Source organism: Lactuca virosa, chromosome 6 (assembly GCF_052849685.1).
Source record: "Lactuca virosa cultivar CGN04683 chromosome 6, Lactuca_virosa_CGN04683_v6, whole genome shotgun sequence".
NCBI classification, from domain to species: domain Eukaryota; kingdom Viridiplantae; phylum Streptophyta; class Magnoliopsida; order Asterales; family Asteraceae; genus Lactuca; species Lactuca virosa.
The window spans coordinates 217,487,085-217,513,178 of record NC_136431.1 but is presented as its reverse complement, the minus strand read 5'-3'; the positions used below and the strand labels follow the sequence as shown (position 1 = coordinate 217,513,178).

General features: G+C 39.4%; 2 pseudogenes; both read right to left on the bottom strand.

Moving 5' to 3' along the window:
* Positions 1–1,000: 1,000 nt before the first annotated feature.
* LOC145119224 (ethylene-responsive transcription factor 1A pseudogene) lies at positions 1,001–1,895 on the bottom strand (annotated as a pseudogene).
* Positions 1,896–19,179: 17,284 nt separating this feature from the next.
* LOC145119223 (ethylene-responsive transcription factor 1A pseudogene) lies at positions 19,180–20,067 on the bottom strand (annotated as a pseudogene).
* Positions 20,068–26,094: the final 6,027 nt, after the last annotated feature.

The following is a 26,094-nucleotide window of genomic DNA, read 5'->3' as shown; positions in this document are numbered from 1 at the left end:
AAAAATGTAAGTTTAAAAAAAAAGTATATGCTTTTTTAGGTTAGAAAATGTCTGAAGATGTTTTAAGACTCTGGTCTATATCTGCGCCAAAAAGAGGACGCACAGACCTTTTTTGGTCAGCAGTCTTCAAAAAAATAAACAGTCTACAAAACCTAATATCTGCACGTGGTCTGCACAGCACGGACAGAAGAGACCAAAAAAATCTGCAGACAAAAACAAACAAACGCCTTATTCTCTAAATAATTTCTTAGTATGAATCCAAATATTAATTTTATTTTTATATTTGTCAAAGCAAAAGTCAAAAATAATAGAAGTCTTGGCCCCATATCCATTCGTTCGTGAGCATTTACTACTTGCACGTGGGCCTACAAGTCGCCGGTTATTTTTATTTATTTATTTATTTATTTCAAAATCCTCTAATGAACGAATGAAAATTAAATATTCGAATAACTTTTTTTTTAATAATTATTAAGATTTACCTTATCTGTCGTCATCTTCTAGAAACCCTACGTTTGTTCCTTGATATTTACGCAACATTTTATAAAACAATTAAAAATAAAAATAATTGTTTCTAATATCTGACAGAAGTCATGCTCGATATCACCCACGTTTTCATACATTTAAACTCTAATTGAAGTCGTGAGTCAAAATTTTCCAAACTCATACACCACAATTTTCAGAATATTTTTCACTTTTCATACATACAACTTGCAAGCATCGACCGTTATATATCTTAATATTATTTTATGTTTTGAAAAACAAACTTTGTAAATTCAAATGAAAAAATAACAATCATGTTTAATGTTCTTAAATATGTTGAGGTTATGGAAATAGACCTGTTGTATAAATATAACAGTGTTCAAGTGAACAGTGTTTCTTTATATACGAGAATTTGTATATTTTATTTTATAAACAGAATAAACTGTTATATATGAATTAAAACGGTTTTGTATAAATATGTAAATCCGTTCATGAATTTTCGTTAATAATTGGAGTTCCTTTAATTAATTATTAATGAAAGAATAAATTTGTCATTTACGCACAAAACACAGCCATTTACACGCGATAAAAAAAAAAAAATCGAACAACAGTCCAAGTCAGCAACAACCAACTGCTAACTATCTGCCACGTAGATCTGTTGCCACCTTCTTTGTCCTGTTTGGCGATCCATCTTCCGATGAGCTCGCCGGCGATGTTGCCTTCCGTTTTGAGGTTATCCTTACTGGCTCCGGCTCGCCGGAATTAATTCGGAGTGGGAAATTTAGTAAAGCACGAGAACCACGCATCCTATATGCTGCCCTGTCATAAGCAAACGCCGCGTCCTCCGCCGTCTCAAATGTCCCCAGCCACACCCGAGCACCGTTCTTCGCCGGATCCCGAATCTCCGCCGCGAACTTACCCCATGGCCGTCGCCGCACACCTCTGTAATGTTTCCCTCTCTGCTGGTTCACACCATCCACTCCCGCAGTTTCCAGCGGCGATTCCGCTTGATAACTGGACATCACCGGCGATCCCACAAAATTCTCAGGCTCAGACTTAACAGTGGCTGTAATCGGTACCATTGTCATTGCCGGCGACGGGAGGCATTCAAAATCCAACGCTTCGTGAAGAAACCGAGCTATTAACATGTCGTCAGAATCATTCTGTTTCAAGGGTAATTCACCCCAGGTGTCGGAAAAGCAAGGAAGCAAGGTGTTAGTCCGGCAATACATCGGTGGAGCTCCACTGTCGGAATTCATGGCGGAATCATCTAACAGATGACGGCGAATGGACTCAAGAAGAGCAAAATCGGAATCAAAACCATTATTTCCCATCAATCTTTAAACAAAATGGAATCAAATAGTTTACGTTCGGGTGTAATCTGAGCAAAATCTGATACTGTTTTTCTGTTGATAATTGAGAAGAGGTTTATATAGGTTGAAGAATTGGGAATGGTTCATGCACCTTATACGGATAATTCTATAGAAAAGTAATTATAAATTAATTAAGGAAAACGGTGGTTTCTTAGAAGGAGATTAATGCATAGTGGGATTTTAAGCACATGATTTTATGTTGCAAGTTGTAACATTGGATTTGGAGAGGACGGCTAGTGTCATCACTTTTAACTTTGTTGTTGAATAAGGGTCATGATTGGAATTGAATTGTACTTTTTCGTTGATTTGGTCGACTTATTTGGGGATATGCTAAATATTAGTGAGGTAATAGATCATCATTGTTTGATATTATTAGATTGGATTTTATTTTTTATATTTCTTATAAATGATTATATTAAATATGAATATAAAATTTAGAGTAGTATGCAAAAATGGTCATTGTATTTTACAAAATATAACGATTTCAGTTCAAAATAATTTTTTATCACAATTTCGTCTATAAGGCTGGAGAGAGTGGTAGAATGTTTAGCATGCTGCCACATCTGATTTTTTGAACAACATAGGATGGAGCGAGTGGTAGTTTTCATGAAGTTAAAAAATGGTAATTATTCCGATAAGTTTTATTTTGGAAATAAATAAATAAATAAAGAAAAAAACGGCCAATCACAACCATTATTCTTCTCTTTCTTCTCGCTACACGGATTACGGATAGCACAACTCCCTTTGGGAGGCTTTTAGCATGTTTAATGCAGGGTGGTCTTGGCGTCCTTGGCAAGCTGGTGGCGAGGGTCACTCCCTCCAACCTAAGTGTGTAAGCCGTTTTGGTTGGTTTCGGTCTTCGTCTAATATAAAATGACATCCTTATCACTGATAATGTAACATCCCGATAATTTGTAGGTATTTCCGAACCCTCTTTTATCATTACCTTGTCATTTAAAGCCCTTGGGGTTGGAAGTGAAGAGCCAAGAGAAGTTTAAGGGCCAAGTTTGCAAACTTGGGCCAAGAGGGTATACGTTGCGCGTACATAAGAGTACACTAAGCGTATTAAGGTCCGCCTTAGTACGCTGGGCGTACACTTGTGTACGTTGGGCGTACTAATGTCAGGGTGAAACCCTAATATTTAGGGTTTGAGGCCTATATAAGCAACATAAAGTGCACCAAAGCCTCCCTTACCTCAGCCTCCACAGATCATACTCGTCCCTCCCAAACCCTAGCCTCCCCTTTGTATGTTTAAGCTCATTTGGTGTATTCTTGAGTGCTTGAAGAGGAAAACCATTGCATCAAGAGTTGGAGGAAGAGACCAGGCTTGTAGATTTGAAGTTAGTTTATGCTCAAGAAACTCCAGAAGGTATAAAGTTCCAAACTTTATGCATGTATGATTAGATCTCTCCATTTTGCTTTGAAAGACCCATTTCTTGTCCTAAAAACCACAAAATGGTGCATGTCGTGTTTTGGAAAAAAAGGACTGTCGTTCTAGGCTCTTGAGGGGACCTTGAGTGATAAAAATGAGGTCCCATTAGCTGAATGTGTCCCATGCATGGAAAAGTAAGGTCTTAATGGATTAAGACCAAGAATTAAGAACTTTATGGACGTCAATAGCGATAAAGTTCATGACTATATGGATCTTAGGCATGTTAGGTCTCTAGATCTAAAGTTTGGGCTTAAGTGCTTAAGCCATTAAGCACTTAATCAGGTTTTGGCAAACTGTTGAGTACGCCCAGCGTACTGGATCAACCACCCCGATGGTGGTCAACACCTGGTCGGGTACGCCCCGCGTACCAGAGGAGTACCCCTCATGTACGTCCTCTGTTGGGCCTTTGTCAAATGGGCTTCGGGTTTTGGGCTGTTTATGGACTAAATGTATTTGGGCCCTTGCTGGACTCTGTGAATAAGATGTTTTGGGCCAGGTAGTGATAGTGGATCATGGGGTTAGGCCCAATTAGGAGGTTGGGCCCAATTTAGTAAATTGAGCCAATAATGGGCTTGATATATATGTGGACCTTCAAGTTAAGGACTTGGTGTTAGGCCTTGGACCAATAAAGAGAATGGATTAATGAGTTATGTAGACACTTAGTCAAGAAGTTATTTTGGGTATTGATTTAGTTTTATTATGTAATAGTTCGGGATTCCGGTGAGACAACAGTCAGAGGTTCGGTATTTCAGCACTCCTTATGAGGTGAGTCATCCTCACTATAGTCAAGGGTCTAAGGCACCAAGGTCGGCCCTTTGGATTGTTATATGGGTATGTTATGCTAGTATGATCTGTTAGATTGGTATCCTAGTAGGTAGGATAGTATTATGTAGTATGTGGTATGATCTGTTAGATCGGTATCCTTGTAAATAGGATGATATTATGTGTTATGGGGTATGATCCGTTAGATCAGTTGGTGTCTATAGACCGCTATGTGATTATCTGTTATATGTGCACATGTTTGTTTGGCAGTTGAGACTTATCTGCTTTGTGCGAAGCCAATAGACCTGGGCATTCCAACCTGTTGGTTGTGGTCCGTGAGTATTCCATCCTGAGGATGATTGGACTCATAATATATGGGCATTCCAACCTGTTGGTTGTGGGCCTGGGGTATTCCATCCCAAGGTTGATTGGACCGATAGTATGTTGGCATTCCAACTGGATGGTTGAGGGCCTATGTTATTCTAACCCGATGGTTGACTAGACCCATAGTATGATGTTTATGATTATATGTGTATTGTTGTGGGTATGGGTATTTTGGGGAACTCACTAAGCTTTCGGGCTTACAATTTCAGTTTATTGTTTCACGTACATCAGGGGACCGCGTCAAGGCGAAGGCGTGACCGTACAACTCCTCATGTTTTATTTATGTTTCTGTGATGAACTCTGATATTAGACTATTTTGAAAACAAATTTGTAATAACTGCTGGTTTTAAATGTTTTGAAAAGTTGTAAATTGGCCTGAATTTTATGGGTGTTACAAGTTGGTATCAAAGCCTTGGTTTGAGTGAATTGGAGGAACATTCGTGTGAATCCAGTCTCAAATTAAGGAAATATTTTCAAAATGATTTCAAAATGGTTTTCAAAATAAGTAAAAGAGGATGCAGGGTGTACGATCAGCCAGAGCCAGCAAGTAGACCCCCAAAATACCCTACAGTTCTTTGATTATGTGATGTGTTAGAACAGCATGCTAGTACTAGGCTAGGGATCTACATGAATTGCATGATTACATGATGCCTGCTATCCTAGGGTTTCCTTTTTATGAGATTGACATCATTACTGTAGTTACTTGTGTATGCATCACGACTGTACATAATTAAGATCTTATAGCCTGAGAATGCTTGATTTGGCCTTATGTTCTGTTCTTATTTATTAGGGCTTAGGGTAGGATCAGATATTCGAAAGTCTATAGGGTCCAGCGTTATGTATGGTTAGTGTACACTAGTGCTGCAGGGTTGGTGGAAGTTCATGGATGAGTGAGTTGTGTAAGGCCGGTAGGTCGATGTGAGACAGTTACCCTTCCTCTAGGAGTGAGGAATGAGCGACCACCATGTGAACGTATATTGTTAGGGTGTTGTGATGATGCTTGAGACAAATATGGGTAGGCGTGGAAGGTAGTATTGGCTCGTACTACTGAAAGCACAGGACCCATACGCGTAGCAAGGAAGTCACAACCCTAGGGTTTAGTTGGGAGTTGGTTCCCCGTTATTTATGCGGATTTTCTGATATCTTCCTGTTATATTTTTCAGTATGGCGGTTACGAGGCGTTTTGTGACTGGATCCGGGTCGGGATCAGGTCAGGGTGATCAGGGCACTCCTACAGAGCCCGAGATTATCGGCCAGGAGGGGCCAACAGTGTTGACAGAGGATCATGTCAGGGAGATCATCCGCGATGAGGTGGTCGAGATTGTCCGGGGTCAGATTCCGGAGTTGTTTGGGACTATCAAGTCCGCTATGAGGGAGTACTTCGATGACAAATACGCAACCCTTGATGAGACGGCTGTCGTAGCAGCTACATCGGCTATAACAGCGGCAGGAGGAGGAGGAGCCAGTCGGGCTTTCCAGTACAGGGACTTCGATAACACGAAGCCCCCAACTTTTGATGGGACTCAGGATCAGATCAAAGCCATGAGGTGGATTTCTGATGTGGAGGGATGCTTCTTCACTTGCTCGTGTCCCACTGACCAGAGGGTCAGATGTGCCCTGAGCCTGTTGAGGCTCGGGGCCAAGGAATGGTGGAGATTGACGACAGGGTCGTACACTGATGATCAGAGAGCTGCTGTTACATGGGAGCAGTTCAGGGATATGTTTCGCGCTCGATACATTCCTCGGGTTGAGCGGGAACGGTTGGCTCAGGAGTTTTTGAGTTTGAGACAGGATGGAGAGTCGGTGACGAAGATCACCCGCATTTTCACTGAGAGGGTGATGTTCTGCCCGGAGTTTGCCTCGGAGTAGGCCCAGATGACACGTTATCTGAGCATGCTCAAGACTGACATTCGTTAGTTTGTTGCCACACAGCAATGTGACACTCTACTGGATTTACAAGAGGCCGCTAGGCGGCGTGAGTTGGAGATTGAGCTGCAGTTGAGGGAGCATCGGCAGGCCCCGACGCAGTCGCAGCCGGCGCCGAAGCGGTCTAAGACCGCTGATACCAGGACCAGAGGATAGTCAGGTCGCACTTGTGGGAAGTGCGGAAAGGCTCATTCAGGGATGTGCTGATCAGGGAGTGGGTGCCACCGATGAGGCAAACAGGTCCATCTGGCCAGGGATTGCAGGCAGCAGACTCCGGCTCCCGGAGTCCGACTTTGTTATCATTGTGAGCAGGTGGGCCATGTGAAGGCCCAGTGCCCTTTATTAGCCGCCAATCCGGCGCAGGTTCCAGCACCGACTACATTGAGGATTGCAGATGGGAGGCCAGTTAAGGCAGAGCCTCCGAAGGCTCATGGGCGTGCCTTCCAACTTACAGTCGAGGAGGCCAGGGCAGCACCGGATGTGGTTGCTGGTATGTTTCTATCATTTATCTCATTTATTATATCTATTTTATGCCTATCTGTTGTACCTGTGTTTAGGTATGTTTTTAGTGAACTCTTTGCCTGCATTGGTTTTATTTGACTCGGGGGCGAGTCGGTCTTTCGTATCTCAGACTTTTAGTAGGGAGTTCAGTGTGCCAGTAGGCGAGCTAGAGTGTCCGTTGCGAGTTTCTATCACTAACAAACACGAAATATTTGCTTCTTCGGTCTACCAAGGATGCGAGTTGGAGATCTTCGGAGTTTCCTTTCCGATAGATTTGATTCTGATTCCCATGGAAGAGGTGTGTGTGATTGTGGGGATGGACTGACTTAGTCGATTTGGTGCTATGATATATTGCGAGGGCCAGCGGGTGGTAGTTCGCACCCCCAAGTGGGGGAGAACTGATTGTATATGGCAAGGACACCAGAGTGGGATCAGGGTTCTATTCAGCTGCCAGGGCTCGGCAGTATATTCAGCACGGGTATGCGGGTTATCTAGTGTATGTGGTGGATACGCGGGTCAGGGAGCCGACTCCAGTTTCAGAGGTTCCAGTGGTTAGAGAGTTTGCTGACGTGTTCCCGGAGGAGTTACCGGGAGTACCTCCAGAGAGGCAGGTCGAGTTCCGGATCGTCGTGGTGCCGGGTGCGGCTCCTATCGCCAAGGCGCCGTACCGATTGGCACCACCCGAGATGCAGGAGCTGTCATCACAACTGCAGGAACTGTTGGGCAAGTAGGTCAGTCGACCTAGCAGTTCTCCATGGGGAGCACCGATCCTCTTCGTCAGGAATAATGACAGTTCACACTGGATATTAGGGATGAGATTTAGAACCAGAAAACCGGACCGGAACCGGAATCGGACCGGAACCGGAACCGTTAGAACCGGAATATGTAAAACCGGTCCGGGTCCCGGGTTTAAAGAATGGCTCTATCCGGGTTCCAGGTAATCCGGGTTTCTGGTCCTTTGGGTCCGGGTAAACCGGGTTTAAGAACCGGAACCGTGTTAGGAACCGGAACCGGTTTTAGGGGCCGGAACCGGTTTCTATGGAAAGTTTAAAACATGTATATCTCATTCGTTTGAAGTCGGATTTGCATGAAGTTTTTTCCATAGTATAGTTTATAGTTTTTACATGATTTTAGACTATAATTTTGTCATTTTTGGGTTTATATTCATTGACTTATAGTTTCTCAAAGTCGGGATATCAAAGCTGCAAATTTTATGTTTTTCAGCTTTTTTTTGTATTCTGTGATAGTTGTAAAACATGCATATCTCATTCGTTTAAAGTCGTATTGGCATTAGGTTTTTTCCATAGTATAGTTTATAGTTTGTACATGATTTTAGACTATAATTTTGTCATTTTTGAGTTTATATTCATTGACTTATAGTCTCTCAAAGTTGGGATATCAAAGCTGGAAATTTTATGTTTTTCAGTTTTTTTTATATTTTGTGATAGTTTTAAAACATGCATATCTCATTCGTTTGAAGTCGGATTGCATGAGGTTTTTTCCAAGAGTGTAGTTTATAGTTTGTACATGATTTTATACTATAATTTTGTTATTTTTGGGTGTTTATTCATTGACTTATGGTCTCTCAAAGTCGGGATATCAAAGCTGAAAATTTTATGTTTTTTTTCAGCTTTCTTTGTATTTCGTGATAGATTTAAAACATGCATATTTAATTCGTTTGAAGTCGGAATAGCATGCAGTTTTTTCCAAAGTGTAGTATAGAGTTTGTACATGATTTTAGACTATAATTTTGTCATTTTTGGTTTTATATTCATTGATTTATAGTCTCCCAAAGTTGGGATATCAAAGTTGCAATTTTTTTTCTCAGCTTTATTTTTGTATTTTGTGAAATTTTAAAACATGCATTCGACCCACTTTACCTAGTTCCCCGGGTTTTTCGGTTTTAGACCCACTTTACCCGGTTCCATTCGACCCACTTTGATATTTCTGGGTTTTCCGGTTCTAGACCCACTTTACCCGGTACCTTACCCGAAATCGGTTCCTATATACCGATCCGGTTTCCGGTCCTAAAAAATCTCGTTAACCGGTTCCCGGGTTTTCCGGGTCCGGGTCTACCGGTCCGGGTTTGGACCCACTCTCATCCCTACCAGATATGCATTGATTATAGGTAGTTGAACAAGTTGATGGTGAAGAACCGTTTCCACTCCCGAGGATAGATGATCTCTTCGATCAGTTACAGGGTGCATCTTGGTTCTCTAAGATAGATTTGAGGTCGGGGTATCATCAGGTCCAGGTCAGTGAGGAGGACGTGGATAAGACCGTGTTTCGTACTCGTTATGGTCATTACGAGTTCGTGGTGATGACGTTTGGGCTCATCAACGCGCTAACAGTATTCATGGACCTGATAAATCGGGTCTGCAGACCGATGCTTGACCGCTCGGTCATAGTGTTTATTGATGATATCTTGGTATATTCCAAGACTCGAGAGCAGCACGAGGAGCACCTCAGGGAGTTGTTGGGAGTTCTGAGACGAGAACGGCTATATGCCAAGTTCTCGAAGTGTGAGTTTTGGTTACGGGAGGTCTAGTTCCCCGGGCACCTCGTTCACCAGGATGGGATTTTGGTTGACCCGGCCAAAATCGAGGCAGTCATGCAGTGGGAGGTTCCGAAATCTCCCTCACATATCAGGAGTTTTATGGGATTGGCAGGATACTACCGGAGGTTCATACAGGATTTCTCCAAGATTGCAGTACCCCTCACTCGTCTGACGAGGAAGGAGGTGGATTTCTGGTGGGGCTCTAAGCAGTAGAGGGCGTTTGAGACCTCCGTCAGTGTTTGTGCGAGGCTCCAGTTTTGACTCTCCCGGAGGGAGTTGAGGATTTTGTGGTGTTCTGTGATGCATCCATCACAGGCTTGGGGGCGGTCCTCATGAAGAGAGGACGAGTAATATCCTACGCGTCGTGGCAGCTGAAGCCGTATGAGACGAGAAACCCTACACATGATTTAGAGATGGGAGCAGTGGTGTTCGCTCTCAAGATATGGAGACATTACCTATATGGGGTCCGTTGTACCATATACACGGATCACAAGAGCTTGAGACATATCATGGATCAGCCGAACCTGAATATGAGGCAGCGCGGGTGGCTGGATGTAATCAAGGACTACGATTGCGAGATCCTTTACCACCCCGGTAAAGCGAATGTGGTGGCGGACGCCTTGAGCCGCAAATCAGTTGGGTCTTCCACCCCAGCGATGTGTATGAGGATAGCGGTGGATTCTCCGCTTTTGAGTTTGATCAGAGATGATCCGGTTGAGGGCATGCGACCAGAGAACTGGAAGCTGGAGAGGATCAGGGGTGAGAACACCCGGTTTGTGCAGTATAGCCGGGGATTATTGACCCGATGCGGTCGGGTATGGGTTCCGATGTCTGGTGGGGTCAGACAGACAGTCATGGAGGAGGCTCATAAGTCTCACTTCTCTATTCACCCGGAGGCCACCAAAATGTACAGAGACCTGAGTTTGAGTTACTGGTGGCCATGTATGAAGCAAGAAATCGATTGGTACGTCGAGAGTTGCTTGACCTATAGGATGGTCAAGGCCGAGCATCCGAGGCCGCATGGTAAGCTGCAGCCCCTAAAGATTCCCATGTGGAAATGGGAACACATCACGATGGATTTCATTACCAAAATGTCGAGGACGGCGAAGGGGTTTGATGTCATATGGGTCATCGTAGACCGATTGACCAAGAGTGCCCATTTATTGGCTATACGGGAGAGTTCTTCGGCTGAGAAGTTTCCCGATGTGTATGTTCGCGAGATCGTCACTCGCCATGGGGTTCCAGTCTCCATCGTTTCCGACCGAGATGTTAGATTTACCTCCCGTTTCTAGCAGAAGTTCCACGAGGAACTGGGCACGCGGCTGCATTTTAGTAAAACATTTCATCTGCAGACCGACGGTCAGAGCGAGCGGACCACACAGACCCTCGAGGATATGTTGAGGGCGTGTGTCATTGACTTTGGTGGGAGCTGGGATTCCTACCTACCCCTTGCAGAGTTCGCCTACAACAACAACTATCATTCCAACATTGGCGCCCCGCCTTTCGAGCTGTTGTATGGGTGGAGATGTCGCACCCCGGTTTGTTGGGGGTGAGGTCGGAAACAAGGTGATGCGACAGACGGAAGTAGTCTTGCAGACTACCGAGAAGATTCAGTAGATTAGGCAGCGGCTGCAGACTGCTCAGAGTCGACAGAAGAGTTACGCCGACAGACGCCGATCTGAGTTAGAGTTCCAGGTGGGTGATATGGTGCTCCTGAAGCTCTCACCCTGGAAGGGTGTGATCCGCTTCAGGAAGAGGGGGAAATTGGGTCCCTGCTACATTGGGCCATTCAAGATTGTTGCCAGGGTTGGCAAGGTGGCATACATGCTAGAGCTACCGGAGGAGCTTAGTCGGATCCACAACACTTTCCACGTTTCGCAATTACGAAAGTGCATCATGGATCAGGAGGCAGTGGTATCATTGGATGACATTCAGGTCGATGAGCGCCTGAATTATGTGGAGAGGCATGTGGCCATATTGGAGTGGGCGATAAAGGTTCTAAGGAACAAAGATGTACCTTTAGTAAAGGTACAGTGGGAACATCGGAGGGGATCCGAGTGGACGTGGGAGACCGAGTCCGAGATGCGGGAGCATCACCCGGATCTATTCGCCGCAGCATACTTTGAGGGCGAAGTCAAAGTCAAGTGGGGGGAGAATTGTAACATCCTGATAATTGGCAGGTATTTCCGAACCCTCTTTTATCATTACCTTGTCATTTACAGTCCTTGGGGTTGGAAGTGAAGACCCAAGAGAAGTTTAAGGTCCAAGTTTTCAAACTTGGGCCAAGAGGGTGTACGTTGCGCGTACATAAGAGTATGCTAAGCGTATTAAGGTCCGCCTTAGTACGTTGGGCGTACACTTGTGTACGTTGGGCGTACTAGTGTCTGGGTGAAACCCTAATATTTAGGGTTTGAGGCCTATATAAGCAACATAAAGTGCACCAAAGCCTCCCTTAGCTCATCCTCCACAGATCATACTCGTCCCTCCCAAACCCTAGCCTCCCCTTTTGTGTTTAAGCTCATTTGGGGTATTCTTGAGTGCTTGAAGAGGAAAACCATTGCATCAAGAGTTGGAGGAAGAGACTAGGCTTGTAGATCTGAAGTTAGTTTGTGCTCAAGAAACTCCAGAAGGTATAAAGTTCCAAACTTTATGCATGTATGATTAGATCTCTCCATTTTTCTTTGAAAGACCCATTTCTTGTCCCAAAAACCACAAAATGGTGCATGTCGTGTTTCGGACAAAAAGGAATGTCCTTGTAGGCTCTTGAGGGGACTTTGAGTGATAAAAATGAGGTCCCATTAGCTGAATGTGTCCCATGCATGGAAAAGTAAGGTCTTAATGGATTAAGACCAAGCATTAAGAACTTTATGGACGTTCAAAGTGATAAAGTTCATGAGTTTATGGATCCTAGGCATGTTAGGTCTCTGGATCTGAAGTTTGGGATTAAGTGCTTAAGCCATTAAGCACTTAATCAGGTTTTGGAAAACTGTTGAGTACGCCCAGCTTAAATCCAGTACGCCCAGCGTACTGGGTCCACCACCCCGATGGTGGTCAACACCTGGTCGGGTACGCCCCGCGTACGTCCTCTGTAGGGCATTTGTCAAATGGGCTTCCGGTTTTGGGCTGTTTATGGACTAAATGGATTTGGGCCCTTGCTGGAATCTGTGAATAAGATGTTTTGGGCCAGGTAGTGATAGTGGATCATGAGGTTAGGCCCAATTTAGTAAATTGGGCCAATAATGGGCTTGATATATATTTGGACCTTCATGTTAAGGACTTGGTGTTGGGCCTTGGACCAATAAAGAGAATGGATTTAATGAGTTATGCGGACACTTAGTCAAGAAGTTATTTTGGGTATTGATTTAGTTTTATTATGTAATAGTTTGGGATTCTGGTGAGACAGCAGTCAGATGTTCGGTATTTCAGCACTACTTGTGAGGTGAGTCATCCTCACTATACTCAAGGGTCTAAGGAACCAAGGTCGGCCCTTTGGATTGTTATTTGGGTATGTTATGCTAGTATGATCTGTTAGATCGGTATCCTAGTAGGTAGGATAGTATTATGTAGTATGTCGTATGATCTATTAGATCGGTATCCTCGTAGATAGGATGGTATTATGTGCTATGTTGTATGATCCGTTAGATCAGTTGTTGTCTATAGACTGCTATGTGATTATCTGTTATATGTGCACATGTTTGTTTGGCGGTTGAGGCTTATCTGCTTTGTGCGAAGCCATTAGACCTGGGCATTCCAACCTGTTGATTGTGGGCCGTGAGTATTCCATCCCGAGGATGATTGGACTCATAGTATGTAGGCATTCCAACCTGTTGGTTGTGGGCCTGGGGTATTCCATCCCAAGGATGATTGGACCCATAGTATGTTGGCATTCCAACCGGATGGTTGAGGGCCTGAGGTATTCCAACCCGATGGTTGACTGGACGCATAGTATGTTGTTTATGATTATATGTGTATTGTTGTGGGTATGGGTATTTTGGGGAACTCACTAAGCTTTCGGGCTTACTGTTTCAGTTTATTGTTTCAGGTACATCATGGGATCGCGGCAAGGCGAAGGCGTGATCATACAACTCCTCATGTTTTATTTATGTTTCTGGGATGAACTTTGATATTAGACTATTTTGAAAACAAATTTGTAATAACTGTTGGTTTTAAATGTTTTAAATTGGCCTGAATTTTATGGGTGTTACAGATAATCTCTCTCTCTCTCTGTCTCTTTCTTTCTTTCTCTCTCTCTCTCTCTCTCTCTCTCTCTCTCTCTCTCCCCATACATGAGACTCATACTTCGATCAATAATTTATGAAACAAAAGTACTAAAACCATTGTTGTTAAGATTTCGATCTTGATATTAAAATATTGCGATTTTAATATCTTATAAACAAAAAACGATCTTGATCTTACTAGGATCTATATGAAGCAAGATCTATAGTGGGATCTTAGGATACTGGTTAAGATCTTACGATCTTAACACGAGCCGATCCCACCTATTTAATACTCCTTCCGTCCCAAAATTATTGTCCACGTTTGACTTTTTAAGTCTCTTTAGTTCAACTTTGACCTCAAATAATTTACTTTTTGTTATATAATCTTTTATGCAAGATATATGAATAGATTGTTTTTTAAATGTATTTTCATTGTTATAAGTTTCATCAAAATTATATAACACAAATAAAGTTATTCATAGTCAAAGTTGACATGGAAAGACTTCAAAAGTCAAACGTAGACAATAATTTTGGGACGGAGTGAGTATTTATTATATAACTGAGCATCAAAAATATGTGTGTTCAACTTGAAATTGATTATTGCAAGTTGCATGAAGTCATATAGAGCAACATCATTTTATCAATTCATCTCGAATTAGGCAGGTAACATTCATGATATTAATTTTGTTATCTTAACCCTGTAGTTGTACATGATCTTGTTTGTTTTTGTAGTTAAGATGTTTTCTTCTTAATTTTATGGTTTGCAGTAAAAAAAGTTATGGTTCATGCTTAAAAAGTTAAAGTTGATCCATATTGACATTTTAATCAACATCAAGTCATAATGTATAATAAAATTATTGTAGCTTCTTGCTAGTGGGTTTTTAATAACATCATCCTATCGTTCAAAAAATAATTATAATGTATAATGCACATCCAAAACCTTAAGAACAAATTTGAATATTAGTTTATTATAGTAGGATCTTTCAATCCCAATCCGATCTTATGATCACAATCTTGCAAAACATAAAACGATCTTGGATAAGATCCGATCTTAACAACCTTAATTAAAACCATATTGTAGAACAAGAAATCAACAGAAGAATGAACGAGGTTAATAATGTATGAGGCCACCGCTAAGAATTGAAAAATGAAGGCTATGAAAAAAAAGAAAAAGGTAATCTGTAATCAAATACAAAAGGTAATTCGTAATCCTTTCATGGTTATGAGCATGTTAATCAGGATCTGTGATAATTTTTAGTAACTTTGTGCTAAAAAAGAAGGGAAAATGACATATATGCCCTATTATGTTTCTGGGGTTTACCCATTTAGCCCCTTAATTTATTTTGTGGCTTTCTAAGGGAACGGATTACACTTTGTCGGGTCGATTAGGTCATTTTGGGCAAAATGAAGGGGTCATCCAGTTACCCCTTTTCCACATCAGATGTTTGTTGACCAATTATTCCTTAACCCGATACTATTCATCTTCTTCCCCATCTGATATTCCTCAAACATGTTACCTGATACACATTCATATATCTAGTTTGATAAATAGTACCCGATAAACCTTTATGTGACAATGAGTTGAAATGTTATGTCCACTTGCTACTTTGGTATTTGGGTTTTCCATGTTTAAAACGTTTACAGTCGTTTGTATTCCATTTAAGGAAAACATCCATTCTCTTCTCTTCTTCAAAAATATGGAATTGAAACCTGTAATAAGGCTTCGCAAGGGTTCCTCTTTTCCTCGACGGGAGGGTGTTTTCTATAATCGAGAAACAACTAGAATCGAATGGCGATGGCGGAAATAACAAAAATCAGGGGAATATGCAAGTTGTTCGAATGTGTGTTTTGAATCCGGAAGAACCTGATAATGAAGATACCAAATAACAACAAATGACAACAAATAGCAGCAATATGTGTGTTTTCAACCGATTGCATCAAACACGATGCAGACCATCTCATCGGCGGATCCCACCACCATTGTCGTCACCGGCGGAGCTTTGGTCCTCACTTATCTCTTACTGTCGCCTGTCTTCTCCGCCCTATCTTTCAAATTTCGTGGATACAAAGGTAAATTAAAACCATATATATGATCAAAAGTGATGCTACTCACGAAACGATTCTGATTTGGAATCATACTTTCCAATCCAGGTGATCTCACTGCTGCTCAAGTTCTTGATCTTGTATCTTCACAGAACTACACTTTGATTGATATACAATCAGAAAAGGACAAGGGTAAATCTAGTGTTCCCCGTCTTCCTTCTACCACCAAGAACAAAATGATTGCCATTCCGTAAGTACCAATTTCTTCCAAAAATAAAACCAGTTGCAAACTCATTTCGCAATTCAAAATATTCAGATTGAAAGAACTCCCAAGCAAATTGAAATACAAGACTACGTCGTTTGAGTTTTGGGTTGTTGGGACGCTTATGTGGCAATGGAAACCGGCTACAATATGTGAAAGGGATTAGATTGCTAGGTTACAAATAATTCGTTCCCTCATAAAGCCACAAAATAAGTTAAGTGACTAAATGGGTAAACTCTAGAAACATAATAGGGTATATATGTCATTTTCCCAAAAAAAGAAAAACAAACATTTATGTAACTTGAATGATGAATTCATCTTAAGTCTTAAATAGAACCTATAAAACCTACTATAAAATGTATCAATTGTTAAATGAAAAAAAAATCATGACTTCAATGGTTTGTTTAGCACGATTAGAACTTTGGTGATTAGATCACACATTTTGAGATTTTGATAATTAATTTACTCAAAATTGTAACATCAAATTTAATATAAATTTTAAGTTTTAATATGAGGTTAAAGATGCTCTAAGTCTAAGATACATATGAAACCAAATCTTATTTTTAATTTAAAACTTTAGAAAAGAAAAAAGAAGTTTTGGGTCTTGCGAGACCGTACTTTTGTCGAAACATCCATTCGTGTGCATTTACTATTTGCTAGAGGGCGGACAAGTCGTTTGTTCGTTTCTCATTTTTAAAAGTTCTCCCTTGAATAAATCAAAAAAGCCGTTCTAAAAAGATAACAATAAATCAAGAATAAAATTTAAAATATAACTTTTCCAATCCATTAAAGATGTCCAGATCCTCGTCATCTTCTAGATGCCACACTAATTTTTTTTTCCTTTGATATTCACGTAACATTGGGATAGAAAATATTAATATTTTCATTATACACTTCCAAAGATAAAATCATATTAATTTTAAACCGGTATGCACATGCACTATGTTTTTATATTATGTTAATTGTAATCAATATTGACCTATCTAAAATGTGGTTTCCTATGAGACATTATAGAATATTTGATAACACATGAGGAACTCGCAAACCACAAACTTCCTATAGCTCCTAAAGAGTCTGGCTTCGGACCAAGCATTCCCAACATTACAATAAATACACATGGCCTATCCGCTACAGATAAAGCTATGGGGAGCGGACTCGGCAGAAGCTCGGTATTGATTGAGTCAGCTCGGCGAAAGCTCGACAGTCTAACTCGGTAACACCTTAGAGAGAGAGAGAGAGAGACTCTCGCCTTCTCCTCCTTCTCTTCTCTCTCATTTAGCACACCACCCCCTCTCTTCTTCCCAACTTGGCACATCTCTCCCTTTTTTTGTTGGAGCTGAAGTGGAGTAAGACATGTATGACAACACATGCTCACTATATCAATTGACACAACATAGCTAGGGAATACAACTAAATAATAGGGTCAAGTTCTCTATCTCTCTCAAAATACTTTCCATCAGTTCTTCTCTCTATGAATGTAGTCTAAATTAAGAGTCAGAATGAGCTCATGGGTATCCATTTAAAGTTTGTCTAACAGTTCATAGTGTTTTTTTGGAAACCATAATCAACGATGACTGTTTTCGAGCTGATTGCAGTCTTCTAACATCAAACAGCCTGAATTCGTTATACATTTTGAGTTCGTTTTTGAACTTCAGTCAAGCTATATAAATTTTAGTTCGATCAAACTTAAATCACCGAAGTTCTTTGCTATTTTATGAAATACATAACAACGAGTTTAAATGTTTAATAATAATGTTTAGGGATAATGTCATAAAAAGCCTTAAGTTTGGCAGAAAATGTCGGTTTTACCCTTCGGTAGATTTTTTGTTCGTTTATACCGCAAACTTGTCATTTTTTTGCCGGTTTTGCCATTTTTACCTGCAATAGCAGGTTTCCAGGTTACCATGAATTATTTTTTGCGAAAAAACCCTTAAGTTTACAAATATTTTGCAAAAAAACCCTTAAGATTATAAACATATAAAATATAAATATATATTCAAATTTTGATAAAACTAAATAATTTTTTTTAAAAATTAAATGTCAAAAGTTTATATCAAAACTAATATAAGTTTTATTGAACTTATATTATGAAACTAAAATTGAAACATATTTTTAGCTTTACATACGGTAAATTTTATATTGGTTTGATATAAACCTTTTATATTTAAATTTTAAAAAAGTTACATAGTTTTATTAAAATTTGAATATATTTCTTAATTAATACTTCAACTTTTCAAAGCAAAATTAGAAAACGTCTGATAGTTAATAATTAAGTATGCTAAAATAGTTAAACATATGAATAATATGACATCAATTACATTCAATTAATTTTTTTAAAAGGAAAAAAAAATATTTTATATGTTTAAAAGGTTTGTATTTCAGAAATAATAATGTATCATATTTTTTATATGTTAAAATACATAATAATATTATCATATATTTTTTATAAAAATATTATAAGCATTTTAAACATAAAAAATAAACATAATCATTTTAAACATATAAAATATAAATATATTTGTCTAATTTATTATATAAATATAATTACTTTTATAAAAAAACATGATAGTTTATTATTTCTAAAATACAAACATTTTAAACATATAAAATATTTTTATTTTCCTTTTTAAAAAATTAATTGAATGTAACTAATGTCATATTATTCATATGTTTAACTGTTTTAACATAGTTAATTATTAGCTAACAGACGTTTTTTTAATGTTTCTTTGAAAAATTTAAGTATTAACTAATAAATATATTCAAATTTTGATAAAACTAGGTAACTTTTTTAAAATTTAAATATAAAAACTTTATATCGAACCAATATAAAATTTACCGTACGTAAAGCTAAAAATATGTTTCAGTAGAAAACTATTTAGTTTTTTATCAAATTTTGAATATATATTTATAATTTATATGTTTATAATCTTAAGAGTTTTTTTGTAAAATATTTGTAAACTTAAGAGTTTTTTCGCAAAAAAATAATTCATGGTAATCTGGAAACCTGCTATTGCAGGTAAAAAGGGCAAAACCGACAAAAAAATGACAAGTTTGCGGTATAAACGAACAAAAAATCTGCCGAAGGATAAACCGACATTTTCTGCCAAACTTAAGGCTTTTTATAATGTTTAATGATTCTTATAAAATCTGTTCCGTTTGGAAAATGGATCGAATGTGCCAATGGATAAAGTGTGAGGAGGACCGTTTAGTGAACTGTCGAAATAACCTATATTCTTTAGAAATAAAATAAAATAAAAAATTGCCATTTCTAATTTTTTACAACAACAAAATTGATAAAATAAAAATTGAACAAAAATTGAACAACAGTCACAATCAGCGACCAGCAGCCGCTAACTGTTCGCCACGTGTGTATCTGTTTCCACGCTGGACTCTACTTCCACCTTCTTTGCCCTCTTTGGCGATCGATCTTCCGATGAGCTTGCCGGCGACGTCGACCTCCGTTTTGATGTAATCCGAACAGGCTCCGGCTCACCGGAATTAATTCGGAGTGGAAAATTTAGTAAAGCACGAGAACCACGCATCTTATACGCCGCCCTGTCATAAGCAAACGCCGCGTCCTCCGCCGTCTCAAACGTCCCCAGCCACACCCGAGCACCGTTCTTCGCCGGATCCCGAATCTCCGCCGCGAATTTACCCCACGGCCGCCGCCGCACACCTCTGTAGTGTTTCCCCCTCTGCTGCGTCACGCCATCCACATCCGCCGTCTGCGACGGAGATTCCGCTTGATAACTTAAAGTCTCCGGCGATCGCATAAAAATCTCCGGCTCAGATTTAACAGTAGCAGTACTTGGTATCGATGTCAACACCGGCGACGGGAGGCACTCAAAATCCAATGCTTCGTGAAGAAACCGAGCAATTAACATGTCGTCAGAATCATTCTGTTTCAAGGGTAATTCACCCCAAGTGTCCGACAAGCAAGGAAACAAGGTGTTTGTCCGGCAATACATAGGTGGAGCTCTCATGCCGGAATTCATGGTGGAATCATCTAACAGATGACGACGAATAGACTCAAGAAGAGCAAAATCGGAATCAAACCCATTATTTCCCATCATTGTTGAAACAAAAATCGAATTGAGCAAATACCTGAGACAGTTTTCAGTTGAAGAATCAGAAAAGGTTTAAATAGGTAGGAGATTTGGGAAAGGTTCATGCACCTGAGACCAATAAAATATTAAAAAATAATAGATTAATTAGTTGTTTTCAACTTTTCTTCACATGAGGAAAACGGTGGTTTCTTGGAAGGTGATTTATATTTTAAATTAAATTTAAAGTAGTGGGATTTTACGCACATGATTTTATCTTTTATGACTTTTATGTTGCAAGTGGCAATGTTGGTAAGGACGGATGACGTCATCACTTGTACCTTTCTTATTGGATATGGCTTGTTATTGGAATTGACTATTGAGCCCATGTGGATTGAAGTGAAGTACTAACCTATCAAGCCCATATAAATAAACCCGATATTGTATATGATTTAATCCATTATTACCATATGGCCCAAACCCTAAACTAACATTGGTTTGATATGATACTAAATTGGATTTCGACTAGCTATGTACATTGAAGAAGATACCAAACACCGGACTTGATGTTATCGTATGTACATTGGAGAACTCTAAGATTTATGAAATTTTTTTGAGCATATTGTTATTGTTCATGATGACGTTGAAATAGATTCCTAAATTTAATAGACGACCTTTTTACCAAATCTATTGTTAGTTTGGTGATTGGTGAGTCTATAAATACAATATGGTTAATTTATAATGGAAAACCAGATACAAAATTTCAAATAATAAATACCATCGCTTGTTTCATGATCTCTAAGCCACATATCTCTTTTTGCACGGCCGAGTTTTGTAAAGACTAACAAGAAGATAGGAAAAAAAACGAAACAATTACAAATAGATAGTCCTAACTGAGTTTTGTAACAAACTCAGTGACTTTATGTTTGCGATTTGTATAAGCGGGTAAATGAAATGAAGACGAAACTTTATCATTAGATAGAATCTCAATTATATTTTTGCCACCGAAACACTAAAGTATTACAAAAAGTGCATATGTCCTACAAAGACGTCATAATGACGACATCCATAGCTATACGTTTCATACTACACAAACCCAACGAATCAACTCACCCAAACAATTCTCTACCGTACATGAATATTGGACTTCTCACCAAAGAGTAATCTACATCCAAAACTAAGAGTCCACTTAATGTGCAATAAGCAAATGGTCCATACTATATGGATGATTCGAGCAAATAGGACATAAAACTCAATGGTAGTTATGGGGTGGGGTGTGCGGATGGTACAGTTGCACCTGACATCCAATCGTAAGGGACCTCCGAATTCAGGGGCAGATCTATAAGTTTGGTATATGTTTTTTAGTAAAAGAAAAATTGTATGTGTTATTATTAAGAAAAAAATTACTCATAACAAGTAATCATACACAACATAACATTTAAAGTAATTTTAATTATAAAAAAAACTAACATAAAAATCAAAATCTTGTTACAAATTCTAGATTTTCTTTAGGAAAATTAACAATTTATGGAGTTTTAAATTATCTACATCCACAAAAAAAAACCCCAAATTCTATTCATAGTAATAATATATAGAAACGTTTTTAATTTTTACAAAAACCACCAATAAAGAAAACAAATCTAAAAATTCAAAAGTTCAAAACCGAAGAACCATTAAAGCTACTTGTATATCATTTCATGAACATGACATATTTGACTTTATCATTAGTATGTTTATATGGTATCATATGTTGACTAAAGTAAATAACTTGAGCATATAACTAATGTTGTTATGGCGAGGTCTCCAGGTGCATGTTTAGCTCTTCATCCATGGATTCTGTCTAATAAGTATCCGGGAATTCGCTCTGAACGAAATAAACAGTTGTTGGGTTAGGAAGCCATACTGAGGGTTAGACCCCGATATTGCTCTCAGACGCCTAAGTTAGATTGCAAATATGAGAATTGCTTTAATATTGTATATAGTGTTTCTTGCCCTTATTCTTTTATACCTGCTTACCATGCTTCTGAGAGTTTTTATAGGATTTTTGTGGTTCTGCAGGTTCATGGCTTGGCCCGATTCTTCGTTTATTACCCGGTCTGCAGGGAGGTGCACATTTTGTCATTTTATTACTTTATTGCACCGTATTCTTCCTTTTACATGATCTCTGAGATATGATTATGAAATTCGTGCACGGTTATTTGTTCGTGACGGGTTGTGGTCCTTTACTGCTCGTCCCGGGGGACTCGAGTCGGTATGGGGCTATCTCAAATAACCAGCCCAGGTACACCATTAAGCCCCCCCCCCCCCCCCCAGTCAGAAGGGTAAAGAATATTGTCAAAATATTTTCCATTTAGACTTGAGTATCTGCCTTGGCTATTGAAATGTCTGTCGTATGGGGTGACTTAATTGTTCACATCGTCAGAATTCGTGTCGTCTGTTTTGATTAGATTGCCCCTAATTAATGCTTTAATTGGTCTCAACTGTTACTTAACGGATAAAGCTTCAGTTTGGTAGAAGCTTCTATATCATATTCTTTTTTTACTTTGCACATCATGGTTGCCACTGATAATGGCATGGCAACAGTTGTCTCTGAAGTGGATAGCCTTATGCTAGATCGATATACATATGAGTATCACTTGTCGCCCATACTTGGTTTTCAACTTCCACCTTTGTCATCATCTATTCTCTAAGACCCCTTCGGTAAGGTTGGGTTTTATTTTAGGCATCTTGCTGCTTTAGGTTACCTCCATCTTCCTTCTTTTTGGAGGTGCTATGTGTTTTACAAGGTTCACCATGTGCAATTGTGCCCTAATGTGGTATCGATGGTGCTAACTTTTGAAGATTTATGTGTTGCCCATAAAAATACCACTCAATGTTGCCTTGTTTCGCTATTTCTACTGCCTGAAAGCTACGATGATTAGTATTCTTTTAGTAGTCATTACTCCCCCCTCTCTTCTAATTTATCTCACACAAATGGTAGCTGGAAGAGAAAGTTTTATTGGGTAGATGTACATAGCTTATGTCTTCCCTTTTCTCCTTGCTATGTTCCTCTCTGCAATGATCCAGTGTTTTTATATGACGATTTATCCTCTTACATAAATTTGTTCACTAATTTCTGTGTAAAAAGACCGTACTTGACGGAAGTTGTACTTACCTTGTGCCGTATGAGCCCTTTTTGGAAGGCTCGATGTTAACTGCCAGTTTTATCAGTGCGTCATCTAGGTTTGTTTGATTACTCATGCTTTTTACTTGATCTGGCAATGTTTTTACTTTCCTTTGTTTCATGTAATCTCCTGATATAAATGTTGTTATTGTATGCTTTTTATTTTCGCATTAAATGTCGTCGATGGTTGTAAATACCCCTTCAAGTTGACGTCATATTTGGCCGGTGATATTTCTCTTGAAGCAATTATGTTGGATGATGTGATTCCAGATCCAGATGTGGACCTATTTATAGTGGTTGTTGAATCTCCTGTTAGACTTCATTGGTTTGGATTGGATGCTTTTTCTGTTAAGCAACTTTTAGAAGCTTCTTGTCCTTTGATTGCCCCCTCACATGTTGGTTCTTCTAGTTCAGTGGAACTTATTTCCACAAATGTTCCTTATCCTAGTCGGAAACATAAACGACCTCTGACACCTCATCTGTTTGAACATTTTTTACATGAAGTTTCCCAAGCCCTTTATTGTGTGTCTTCATTGCCTTCAGATCATACCGTTCCTACCTTGGCTGGTATGTAGATATTTTATTTTCCTCTTTGTAGCAATTTTATATACATACGTATATTTCTGTACCCATCATTGATATGATAGCTTTGGATTCCGTGTATTCTTTTTCTTGTATATACAGATGGTCGTCCTTCTTGGATTCGGTTTGAAGAGGAATTAGACGAGGCATGTCGTTGCATTTCCCATGCTAAAAATATCATATCTACCATTCTTGGACGAGAACTTAAGTTTATTGATGGGTTACTAACTTTAGGGGATCAATTTCTATCTATCGAGGTTAATCTACGGGCTTCAGAGGGCATGAAGCTAGTTAGTGAGGAGATGATGGTGAAAGTTGGGGAAATGTATGTCGATCTGTCTATCCGGTATGGGGACGCTGCGGCCAAGAATACCATGCTAGAGGATCAAAAGTCCCTTGTTGAAACTGACTATGAGGCATGTCTTTGGGAAAATGATTTACTTCATGCCCAACCCGCCTCCAAATCGTAACAATATTGGAGATGTAGGTCGGTTATGCTATTTTATTGGTTTTTGGCAAACAACACCTTCTTTGTATTGCTTGTGTACCTATCTGATCCTTACTATGTGGCTTGGTTCTCTCTTTACTCCGTCTGTGTAAGGTCTTACTATGGTCGAGGTGTCATTTTATTGTATAAATGTAATCATGGATGGATGCCTTTGCTTGAAAAAGATTCTTGAACCTTGGTGTTATGTTATTTGGTCTTGATTTTTTGGTAGGTAGTCATGTGTGTTTGGCCTAGTATGTACATGATGTTTATAAATATACCTATTAGTCTTAAATTTCTAACCTAAGAAAACTTTACTAACTATGCATTTATAGGCAGTGTACCTAGTCAAATTATAGAATAGCTCAGGTAAGTTGGGTGTCGAACACAGGGAACAAAATTCAGTTAAATAAATTAACTACTTCTAATTAAACTAAGGAACAAAATTTAAGTGGGGGTGTTTTTACTGATATTTCAAGATCAAAGAACTTAAACTATCGACTAGCAATTAAGCAACAAAAAAAAAACAAATTAACTTCAAGAATTAAAAGAATACTTCTACTTAGATCCGATTTCACCTTCTCTTATGGTTGATTTCTAATGGATGGGTTATATTGATTACCAATTTGTTAACTAGTGTAACACCCATAAAATTCGAACCAATTTAAAACTTTTAAAAACATTTTTAACCATTAAGTTATTACGGCTTGTTTTTAAAATAGTTTAAACATCAGAGTATCCCCAGAATCCAATCATGAAAATATAAGGAGGTGCACGATCACACATTCGTCTTCCCGCGATCATCAGAAATACCTGAAACAATAATCAATAAATGTAAGCTCGAAGGCTTAGTGAGTTACCCCCAAAATACCAACGCCATACAGATATAACCATATCATATATAAACAACACATCATGCATAATGAGCCATCAGTCTGACTGGACCGCCTCGCAGGCCATCTGTCTATCTGGACCGCTCTCTGAGCCATCAGTACTTCTGGACCGCCCGCTCAGGGCCTTCAGCCTATCCGCACCGCTCGCCGGGCCTTTGGCCTGACTAGTATGCCCTAACCGGGTCTGCAATCTATCCGGTCCACCCTGGGTGTCTTGGCCTACAACACAAGCATGACCTGCCTCAACCCAATCCCCCAACCAACAGAACATGTGCACATGATATCATACGCTAGCATGTAATAACAGATAGTCATACATATCACTAACATGGCAACCATCCTATAACCAGGATACCGATATAACCGATCAATAACATAGCAACCATCCTATAACCAGGATACCGATCTAACCGATCTCTAACAAAGCAACCATCCTATAACCAGGATATCAATCTAACAGATTACTAGCATATCAACCATCCTAAAACCATGATGAAATCTAACAGATCACCAACATAGCAACCGTCCTAAAACCAGGATGCAAATCATAAAGGGCCAGCCTTAGTGCCGTAGATCCTCTTGATATAATGAGGAGAACTCACCTGGCACTGCTGAAGTCCCGCAGGTAAAACTCCAGCTGCTGGTTGACAGATTCCCGAAATGTCAACATCAAACAATACTCAATTAATAATTGGGTTCCAAGCGTAAGGTGCAACTCACACTCCAAAGGCCCAAAAGTCAAGTAATGACCCATCAATAACCCAATCGCCAAAGTCCAATTGGGCCCACGCCTTTCCAATGGGCCTTATCCTAAAGCGCATATAAATATTCAAATTCATATGCTTGTTCTTGGATGGCCCATCAATAACCCAATCACTAAAGTCCAATAGAAAGGCCCAACTCAAGGCCCAAGTGAAATTAGGGTTTTCACATGAAATGACGATTAGGGTTAAGTGTTCCTACTTAACCCATTAAGGACTTAATCCATT